Consider the following 11849-nt stretch of genomic DNA (forward strand, 5'->3'; position numbering starts at 1 on the left):
AGGCAAATAGTCAAAATAAACACAAAGTGGCAAAGGAGAATTAGAATGAGGTAAATGAGTTAAGTGAATGTGCATTAAGGATTGTATAGGGGTGAAAAGTTTGAAAAGAAGAATTCACAATCCAAAATGTAATAGAAGGCATGTTAAGTAGGAAAAATTATCAGTATGCCATGGTTAGAAAGTTAAAAGAAAGTGAAAAACCAGAAAAGAGATTTTAAAAAGTGAGTTTGGTTAGAATTGAAAAAGAGTGTCAGAAAATTAGAATTAGTGAGTTAGTGAAAAATGGGTTAAGGTAAGTGGCATAAGGATAAGTTTTTAAGTAACAAGCATTCACAATTAGAAGCGATAAGTAACTCAAAACCAAACAAGGAAAACAAGTGGATGATGATTCAGATAGATATAGAAATAACAAAAATAGAATCAAACATCAAAATTGCAATTTAGAACCAGGAGATCAAAGAAAATAAGAATGCGTGCCTAAGCATTCATGAATTGGTTTGGTGAAATATAAGGAAAGCACAGTTGAAAATGCCAAAACCAAGACATGACGGGAAATATTTTACAGAAATTTGGGCAGCATTCTGGCTAAAAATTGGATTGTCCCGGAAAATAAACAGCAATCAAATAGTTCATATGAATTAAAATTAAAGCTTGCAGTTACATATAAGGAATATAATCATGAAAAATCAATGTAAAGAGCAGCAATATACAGGAGAGTACAGCATATGAACTAACATTACAGCAGCAGCAGGATTGCGAAAACATAAAGCAATAAACCTGAACAGCACAAATAAACAGACCTAAATCCACTAACCACATCCTAGGCTACCTAACAACCTAAAATCCACTACAGCATGCATATCTAACTAGCCTAGACAAGAACATAAACAGAAAAATATGAACTAACTACGAATAGATAAAAGAGTGACGTTCTGCGGAACCTGGAAGGCCGTAGACTGAGATTGGGCAGAAAGGTGGCTGGCGGTGGTAGTGATGGCGTTTGGCGCGGTGGCTGGTGGTGGTGGGGACGGCGGTGCGACTGTTCGGGGCAGGGGAAAAAGGGATAATGGGGGATAGGGGGGATAGGGGAAGGGGTGGTGGTGCTGGTGGATAAGGGGGGCGCGGCTGGGACGGGTGGCGGCGGTGGTTGGTGGTACGCGGAGGAGCAGTGGCGGAGAGGGAGGGAAAGAGGAAGAAAGAAGGAGAAACAAGGGGAGGGAGGAAGGGGGGAAAGGTGGCGGCGGCGTCTGAGAGGTCGGTGGCGTCTGGGAGGTCGGCGGCGTCTGGGGGTGGCGGTGGTGGTGACTGGGTGGTGGTGGTTGGATTGGAGAAGAGAGAAGGGAGGGGAGGGGGTTCAGGGGGGGCGCGATAATAGGGTTTCGCGTGACCTGGGGGGGTTATAAATTTGAATCCACGCGGCCGCGTGGGGCATGCAGTCGCGTGGCTGGTGCGAAATGGGGGTTACGCGATCGCGTGGGTCGCGCGATCGCATGGAAGGGATAAAAGGGGGTAGGACGCGATCGCCTGGGGCATGCGATCGCGTCACTGGAATTTGTGCTAAACGCACGAATCCAGCACCGTTCCAGCCCAACTCTCTGTCTCTTTTTGGGATTTGTGCAATCCATGCGACGCGATTGCGTCGCTCACGCGGTCGTGTGGGATTGGTTGTGTGCATGTGAGGCGATCGCATGGGGCATGCGATCGCGTAGGCCATTTTGTGCTAGACGCACAATGGCCGCACGATTCCAGCCCAACTTTCTGGACGTTGGATCCTTACGCCGATTTCCAAGTCACGCGGCCGCGTGGATGACGCGGTCGCGTGGGAAGTGTATTTCGCCATTGACGCGATCGCATGGATGATGCGGTCGCGTCGCACACCCTTTTTTTTATGCAGAATGCGGAATGCAATATGCAGAATGCAGTGCTTAATGTGAATGCTATGCATGATTCCAGGTTCAATAAAATAAAATAAAATTCAAAAACAAACAAAACTAAATAAAATTAAAATTTTAAAAGGAACGATCATACCATGGTGGGTTGTCTCCCACCTAGCACTTTTAGTTAAAGTCCTTAAATTGGACACTGGAAGAGCTTCCTGCTATGGCGGCTTAGGCTTAAATTCATCCAGAAATCTCCACCAATGCTTGGAATGCCAATAGCCTCCGGGGTCCCAAACTAGGCATGTAAAGCTTCTGAGCAGCTTCAAACAGAGTCTCAAGCTCCCGGGGTGACGAATGTCTGAATAGAATCCATGATCCCAAGCCTTGTTTTTAAATTCGCCTCCGTCTTGATCTATATTTTTCCATCCGGGCGGTTTAGAAAGTAGATTCTCACCATAGTGACCAAACGTTTTCCGAGATCCATTCGATTGAGCATGATACCAATCCGTGCACTTCAAGTTGAAGCGTGGAACCTTATTGAACCTTGTACACTGGTGCGCAGAAATTATGATTACACTTTAATTATGTAAAATTCATCGCTCTTTCTTTCCCTGGTAATGGCGCCAAAAATATGATGCCAATACCATGGTTCACAACTTCGCACAACTAACCAGCAAGTGCACTGGGTCGTCCAAGTAATACCTTACGTGAGTAAGGGTCGAATCCCACGGAGATTGTTGGTATGAAGCAAGCTATGGTCACCTTGCAAATCTCAGTCAGGCAGATATAAAATAGTAATGAGGTTTTCGAAATTAATTAATAAAATAGGGATAGAAATACTTATGTAAATCACTGGTGAGAATTTCAGATAAGCGAATAGAGATGCTTTCGTTCCTCTGAACCTCTGCTTTCCTGCTATCTTCATCCAATCAGTCTTACTCCTTTCCATGGCTGGCTTTATTTGATACATCACTACTGTCAATGGCTACTTTCGGTCTTCTCTCGGGAAAATGATCCAAATGTCCTATCACGGCACGGCTAATCGTCTGGAGGTATCACCCTTGTCAATGGTTTCATCCTATCCTCTTAGTGAAAATGGTCAACGCACCCTGTCACGGCACGGCTATTCATCTGTCGGTTCTCGATCATGCTGGAATAGGATTTACTATCCTTTTGCGTCTGTCACTACGCCCAGCAATCGCGAGTTTGAAGCTCCTCACAGTCATTCAATCATTGAATCCTACTGGGAATACCACAGACAAGGTTTAGACCTTCCGGATTCTCTTGAATGCCGCCATCATTCTAGCTTACACCACGAAGACTCCGATTAAGAGATCTAAGAGATACTCATTCAATCTGATGTAGAACGGAAGTGGTTGTCAGGCACGCGTTCATAGGAAATGATGATGATTGTCACGTTCATCACATTCAGGTTGAAGTGCGAATGAATATCTTAGAAGCGAAATAAGATGAATTGAATAGAAAACAGTAGTACTTTACATTAATCTTTGAGGAACAGCAGAGCTCCACACCTTAATCTATGGAGTGCAGAAACTCTACCGTTGAAAATACATAAGTGAAAGGTCCAGGCATGGCCGAGATGGCCAGCCCCCAAAATGAGATAACAGGATCAAAATACAATCCAGGATGTCTAATACAATAGTAAGAGGTCCTATTTATAATAAACTAGCTACTAGGGTTTACAGAAGTAAGTAATTGCTGCATAAATCCACTTCCGGGGCCCACTTGGTGTGTGCTTGGGCTGAGCTTTAACTTTCCACGTGCAGAGGCCATTTGTGGAGTTGAACGCCAGGTTTTGATCCATTTTTGGCGTTCAACTTTGGTTTTTGATCCCTTTATGGCGCTGAACTCCAGAATTGGGCAGAGAGCTGGCGTTGAATGCCAGTTTGCGTCGTTTAAACTTGGGCAAAGTATGGACTATTATATATTGCTGGAAAGCCCTGGATGTCTAGTTTCCAACGCATGGAGGTCAGAATCCAACTGCATCAGCAGTCCTTCTTCAACCTTTGAATCTGATTTTTTGCTCAAGTCCCTCAACTTCAGCCAGAAAATACCTGAAATCACAGAAAAACACACAAACTCATAGTAAAGTCTAGAAATGTGAATTTAACATAAAAACTAATGAAAACATCCCTAAAAGTAACTAGATCCTACTAAAAACATACTAAAAACAATGTCAAAAAGCGTATAAATTATCCGCTCATCACAACACCAAATTTAAATTGTTGCTTGTCCCCAAGCAACTGAAAATCAAATAGGATAAAAAGAAGAGAATATACTATAAATTCCAAACTATCAATGAAACATAGCTTCAATCATATGAGCGGGACTTGTAGCTTTTTTTTTTTGCCTCTAGAATAGTTTTGGCATCTCACTTTATCCATTGAGGTTCAGAATGATTGGCATCTATAGGAACTCAGAGTTCAGATAGTGTTATTGATTCTCCTAGTTTAGTATGATGATTCTTGAACACAGCTTCTTTATGAGTCTTGGTCGTGGCCCTAAGCACTTTGTTTTCCAGTATTACCACCGGATACATAAATGCCACAGACACATAATTGGGTGAACCTTTTCAGATTGTGACTCAGCTTTGCTAAAGTCCCCAATTAGAGGTGTCCAGGGTTCTTAAGCACACTCTTCTTTTGCTTTGGACCTTGACTTTAACCGCTCAGTCTCAAGTTTTCACTTGACACCTTCACGCCACAAGCACATGGTTAGGGACAGCTTGGTTTAGCCGCTTAGGCCAGGATTTTATTCCTTTAGGCCCTCCTATCCACTGATGCTCAAAGCCTTGGGATCCTTTTTATTTGCCTTTGCTTTTTGGTTTTAAGGGTTATTGGCTTTTTGCTCTTGCCTCTTGGTTTTAAGAGCTTTTGGCTTTTTCTGCTTGCTTTTTCTTTTTCTTTCTATTTTTTTTCGCCTATTTTTTTTTTCTGCAAGCTTTGTTCTTTGCTGCTTTTTCTTGCTTCAAGAATCATTTTTATGATTTTTCAGATTATCAAATAACATGTCTCCTAGTCATCATTCTTTCAAGAGCCAAGATATTTAACATTCTTAAACAACAACTTCAAAAGACATATGCACTGTTTAAGCACACATTCAGAAAACAAGAAGCATTGTCACCACATCAATATAATTAAACTAAGTTCAAGGATAAATTCGAAACTCATGTACTTCTTGTTCTTTTGAATTAAAACATTTTTCATTTAAGAGAGATGATGGATTCATAGGACATTCATAACTTTTAAGACATAGTTACTAACTACTAATGATCATGTAATGAAGACACAAACATAGATAAGCACATAACATAGAAAACAAAAAACAGAAGAAATAAGAACAAGGAATGAATCCACCTTAGTGATGGTGGCGTTTCCTTCTTGAGGAACCAAAGATGTCCTTGAGCTCTTCTATGTCTCTTCCTTGTCTTTGTTGCTCCTCCCTCATTGCTTTTTGATCTTCTCTTATTTCATGAAGGATGATGGAGTGCTCTTGATGTTCCACCCTTAATTGTCCCATGTTGGAACTTAATTCTCCTAAGGAGGTGTTGATTTGCTCCTAATATTTATGTGGAGGGAAGTGCATCCCCTGAGGTATCTCAGGGATCTCTTGATTTGCAGCCACATGTTCTACCACTGAGCTATAGACCCTTGAGATGAATCTTTCCATCTCCCATGACTCGGAGGTGGAAGCCTTTGTCTTCCCTTCCCCTCTTTTAAAGGTTTAGGTGCCATCAATGGTAATGGAAAAACAAAAAGCTTATGCTTTTACCACACCAAACTTAGAATGTTGCTTGCCCTCGAGCAAAAGAAGAAAGAATAGAGGAAGAAGAAGAAGATATGGAGGAGATGGGGGGATGTGTGTATTCGGCCATATGGGTGGGATTGGGTGGGAAAGAGATATTGAATTTTGTAGGTAAGTGGGATGTATGGATGTGAGTGGTGAATGGAAAACAGAAAAGATGATCATGAATGGAGAGAGAGGGTGAGGCAGGTGGGGATCCTGTGGGGTCCACAGATCCTGAAGTGATCCTGTGGGGTCCACAAATCCTGAGATGATCCTGTGGGGTCCACAGATCCTGAGGTGTTCAAGGATTTACAACCTTGCACCAAATTAGGCATGTAAAATGCCCTTGCACACAACTTCTGGGCGTTCAGCACCAGGTTGGTGCCCATTTTGGGCATTCAACGCTCATTTGTTGGCCATTTCTGGCGTTGAACGCCAGAACCATGCTTGTTCTGGGCGTTCAGCACCAGCTCTTGTCCAGGGTGCCATTTTGGCGTTCAGTGCCCAGATGATGTCCATTTTGGGCGTTCAGCGCCCAGACACTGCCCATTTTGGGCGTTCAGCGCCAGAACCATGCTCTGTTCTGGCGTTGAACGCCAGACAAGTGCTTCCTCCAGGGTGTGATTTTTCTTCTGCTGTTCTTGATTCCGTTTCTAAATTTTTCATTTATTTTGTGACTCCACATGATCATGAACCTATAAAGACATATAACTAAGAAAAATATAGTTAGATAAATAGAAATTGTGTTTCCTCCCAACAAGCGCTTCTTTAATGTCAATAGCTTGACAGTGGGCTCTCATGGAGCCTCACAGATGTTCAGAGCATTGTTGAGACTCCCCCAACACCAAACTTAGAGTTTGGATATGGGAGTTCAACACCAAACTTAGAGTTTGGTTGTGGCCTCCCAACACCAAACTTAGAGTCTGACTGTGGGGGCTTTGGTTGACTCTCCTTTGAGAGAAGCTTTTTCTGCTTCCTCTCCATGGATGCAGAGAGAGATCCTTGAGTTGTAAACACAAGGTTGTCCTTATTTAATTGAAGGATCAATTCTCCTCTGTCCACATCAATCACAGCTCTTGCTGTGGCTAGGAAAGGTCTTCCTAGGATGATGGATTCATCCTTTTCCTTTCCATAATCCAGGACTATGAAATCATCAGGGATGTAAAGGCCTTCAACCTTTACTAATACGTCCTCTACTTGTCCATAAGCCTGTTTTCTTGAATTGTCTGCCATCTCTAATGAGATTTTAGCAGCTTGCACCCCATAGATTCCCAGTTTCTCTATTACAGAGAGGGGCATGAGGTTTATCCCTGAACCAAGATCACACAGAGCCTTAAAGATCATGGTGCCTATGGTACAAGGTATTATGAACTTTCCAGGATCTTGTCTCTTCTGAGGCAATGTCAGTTGATCCAGATCACTTAGTTCATTGGTGAACAAGGGAGGTTCATCTTCCCAAGTCTCAATACCAAATAATTTGGAATTTAGCTTCATGATTGCACCAAGGAACTTGGCAGCTTGCTCTTCAGTAACATCCTCATTCTCTTCAGAAGAGGAATATTTATCAGAGCTCATGAATGGCATAAGGAGGTTCAATGGAATCTCTATGGTCTCTAGATGAGCCTCAGAGTCCTTTGGTTCCTCAGAGGGAAACTCCTTATTGATCACTGGGCGTCCCAGGAGGTCTTCCTCCTTGGGATTCACGTCCTCCTCTCCCTCATTGGGTTCAGCCATTTTGGTTATGTCAATGGCCTTACACTCTCCTTTTGGATTCTCTTCTGTATTGCTTGGGAGAGTACTAGGAGGGATTTCAGTGATCCTTTTACTCAGCTGGCCCACTTGTGCTTCCAAATTTCTAATGGAAGACCTTGTTTCATTCATGAAACTCACAGTGGCCTTAGATAGATCAGAGACTAAGTTTGCTAAGCTAGATGGATTCTGCTTAGAATTCTCTGTCTGTTGCTGAGTGGATGATGGAAAAGGCTTGCTATTGCTAAACCTGTTTCTTCCACCATTATTAAAGCCTTGTTGAGGCCTTTGATCCTTCCATGAGAGATTTTGATGATTTCTCCATGATGGATTATAGGTGTTTCCATAAGGTTCACCTAAGTAATTCACCTCTGCTATTGCAGGGTTTTCAGGATTATAAGCTTCTTCTTTAGAAGATGCCTCTTGAGTACTGTTGGATGCAGCTTGCATTCCATTCAGACTCTGGGAAATTGTATTGACTTGCTGAGTCAATATTTTATTCTGAGCCAATATGGCATTCAGAGTATCAATTTCAAGAACTCCCTTCTTCATAGGCATCCCATTACTCACAGGATTCCTCTCAGAAGTGTACATGCACTGGTTATTAGCAACCATGTCAATGAGTTCTTGAGCTTCTGCAGGCATTTTCTTTAGATGAATGGATCCACCTGCAGAAGTATCCAATGACATCTTGGATAGCTCAGATAAACCATCATAGAATATATCCAGGATGGTCCATTCTGAAAGCATGTCAGAAGGACACTTTTTGGTCAGCTGCTTGTATCTTTCCCAAGCTTCATAGAGGGATTCACCTTCTTTCTGTCTGAAGGTTTGAACATCAGCTCTAAGCTTGCTCAGCTTTTGAGGAGGAAAGAACTTGGCTAAGAAAGCCGTGACCAGCTTATCCCAAGAGTTCAGGCTATCCTTGGGTTGAGAGTCCAACCACACTCTAGCTCTGTCTCTTACAGCAAAAGGGAAAAGCATGAGCCTGTAGACTTCAGGATCTACTCCATTAGTCTTAACAGTATCACAGATCTACAAGAATTCAGTTAAGAACTGAAAAGGATCTTCAGATGGAAGTCCATGAAACTTGCAGTTCTGCTGCATCAGAGAAACTAGCTGAGGTTTCAGCTCAAAATTGTTTGCTCCAATGGCAGGAATGGAGATGCTTCTTCCATGTAAATTGGAATTAGGTGCAGTAAAGTCACCAAGCATTCTCCTTGCATTGTTGTTGGGTTCGGCTGCCATCTCCTTTACTTGTTCGAAATTTTCAATCAAGTTGTCTCTGGATTGTTGTAATTTAGCTTCTCTTAGTTTCCTCTTCAGAGTCCTTTCAGGTTCTGGATCAGCTTCAACAAGAATGCCTTTTTCTCTGTCCCTGCTCATAAGAAAGAGAAGAGAAAAAGAAAAGAAGAGGAATCCTCTATGTCGCAGTAAAGAGGTTCCTTATTGTTAGTAGAAAAAGAAGAAGAAAAATTCGAACACAGATAGAAGAGGGGGTTCGAATTTGGTGAGTGATGTGAGGAAGAGATGTTAGTAGATGAATAAATAAATAGAATAAGATGAGAGAGGGAGAGGATTTTCGAAAATAATTTTTGAAAGAGGGTTAGTAATTTTCGAAAATTAATTTTGAAAAGGGTTAGTAGTTTTTCGAAAATTCGAATAAAAAATAAAATAATTAGTTTAATTAAAAAGAAATTTTGAAAAAGAGGGAGATATTTTCGAAAATTAGAGAGAGAGAGAGTTAGTTAGGTAGTTTTGAAAAAGATAAGAAACAAACAAAAAGTTAGTTAGTTCGTTGAAACAAATTTTGAAAAGATAAGGAGTTGGGAAGTTAGAGAAGATATTTTGAAATCAAATTTTGAAAAAGATAAGATAAGAAGATACTTTTGAAAATATATGATTGAGATTAGTTTTGAAAAAGATTTGATTTATAAAATCACAATTAATGACTTGATTAAAAAGAAATCACAAGATATGATTCTAGAACTTAAAGTTTGAATCTTTCTTAACACGTAATTAACAAACTTGAAATTTTTGAATCAAAACATTAATTGTTATTGTTATTTTCAAAAATTTGAGTTAAAATTAAGAAAAATATTTTTGAAAAATATTTTTGAAATTTTCGAAAATAACTAAAAAAAAAAAGATTTGATTTTTGAAAAAGATTTTGAAAAAGATGAGATTTTTAAATTGAAAATTTGATTTGACTCATAAAAACAACTAGATTTTAAAAGTTTTTGAAAAAGTCAAATCTAATTTTCGAAATTTTAATTGAGAAAAAGGGAAAGATATTTTTTTGATTTTTGAATTTTTATGATGAGAGAGAAAAACAAGAAAAATGATGCAATGCATGAAATTTTTATATTAAAACAATGAATGCATGCAAGAATGCTATGAATGTCAAGATGAACACCATGAACACTTTGAATGTCAAGATGAACACCAAGAACATATTTTTGAAAAATTTTTAATGCAAGGAAAACATGCAAGACACCAAACTTAGAATTCTTTAATGCTTAGACACTAAGAATTCAAGAATGCATATGAAAAACAAGAAAAGACACAAAACATGCAAATACAAAGATCAAACAAGAAGACTTACCAAGAACAACTTGAAGATCATGAAGAACACTATGAATGCATGAGAATTTTCGAAAAATGCAAGATGCACATGCAATTGACACCAAACTTATAACATGACTCAAGTCTCAAACAAGAAACACAAAATATTTTTGATTTTTATGATTTTATGATTTTTTTTTTGTATTTTTATTTTAAAATTTTCGAAAATCATTTTGAAAAAGAAAAAATAAGGATTCAAAATTTTTCATATGAATTCCAGGAATCTTGTACTCTTTAGTCTAAAGCTCCAATCTGAGGGTTAGACATGGCTTAATAGCCAGTCAAGCTTTAGAATGGATTTACATCCATTGAGGTGATTAGTTGAAGACCAATTCCAAAGGAGTTTGGGTATGGCTTTTCAGCCAGATAGGATTCAACATGTTACCATGAAACTCTAGAATTCATTCTTGAAAGTTTTGAAGCCATAGAATAATTTATTTTTTGAAAACATTATTTTTAATATTTTTTTTAAAATTTTTTTTTTGAAAACAAAGGAGAAATTTTTGAAAGATTTTTGAAAAATTTTTGGAAACAAAACAAAAGGAAATTACCTAATCTGAGCAACAAGATGAACCGTCAGTTGTCCAAACTCGAACAATCCCCGGCAACGGCGCCAAAAACTTGGTGCGCAGAAATTGTGATTATACTTTAATTATGTAAAATTCATCGCTCTTTCTTTCCCTGGTAATGGCGCCAAAAATATGATGCCAATACCATGGTTCACAACTTCGCACAACTAACCAGCAAGTGCACTGGGTCGTCCAAGTAATACCTTACGTGAGTAAGGGTCGAATCCCACGGAGATTGTTGGCATGAAACAAGCTATGGTCACCTTGCAAATCTCTGTCAGGCAGATATAAAATAGTAATGAGGTTTTCAAAATTAATTAATAAAATAGGGATAGAAGTACTTATGTAAATCACTGGTGAGAATTTCAGATAAGCGAATAGAGATGCTTTCGTTCCTCTGAACCTCTGCTTTCCTGCTATCTTCATCCAATCAGTCTTACTCCTTTCCATGGCTGGCTTTATGTGATACATCACCACTGTCAATGGCTACTTTCGGTCTTCTCTCGGGAAAATGATCCAAATGCCCTGTCACGGCACGGCTAATCGTCTGGAGGCATCACCCTTGTCAATGGTTTCATCCTATCCTCTCAGTGAAAATGGTCAACGCACCCTGTCACGGCACGGCTATTCATCTGTCGGTTCTCGATCATGCTAGAATAGGATTTACTATCCTTTTGCGTCTGTCACTACGCCCAGCAATCGCGAGTTTGAAGCTCGTCACAGTCATTCAATCATTGAATCCGACTCGGAATACCACAGACAAGGTTTAGACCTTTTGGATTCTCTTGAATGCCGCCATCATTCTAGCTTACACCACGAAGACTCCGATTAAGAGATCTAAGAGATACTCATTCAATCTGATGTAGAACGGAAGTGGTTGTCAGGCACGCGTTCATAGGGAATGATGATGATTGTCACATTCATCACATTCAGGTTGAAGTGCGAATGAATATCTTAGAAGCAAAATAAGATGAATTGAATAGAAAATAGTAGTACTTTGCATTAATCTTTGAGGAACAGCAGAGCTCCACACCTTAATCTATGGAGTGCAGAAACTCTACCGTTGAAAATACATAAGTGAAAGGTCCAGGCATGGCCGAGATGGCCAGCCCCCAAAACGAGATCACAGGATCAAAATACAATCCAGGATGTCTAATACAATAGTAAGAGGTCCTATTTATAATAAACTAGCTACTAGGGTTTACAGAAGTAAGTAATT

The 11849-nt window shown here is 40.0% G+C and overlaps 1 non-coding gene across 1 annotated transcript; it reads left to right on the forward strand.

The window, feature by feature from the left end:
• The first annotated feature begins 8180 nt into the window (after positions 1–8180).
• Positions 8181–8288, forward strand: LOC148577635 (small nucleolar RNA R71). The gene has a single exon (XR_015903561.1). It is a non-coding gene; the product is annotated as a small nucleolar RNA R71 (small nucleolar RNA).
• The last annotated feature ends 3561 nt before the right edge of the window (positions 8289–11849 follow it).

The sequence above is a fragment of the Arachis ipaensis genome, chromosome B1, assembly GCF_059453495.1.
Source record: "Arachis ipaensis isolate K30076 ecotype BB chromosome B1, ASM5945349v1, whole genome shotgun sequence".
In the NCBI taxonomy this organism is placed as follows: Eukaryota; Viridiplantae; Streptophyta; class Magnoliopsida; order Fabales; family Fabaceae; genus Arachis; species Arachis ipaensis.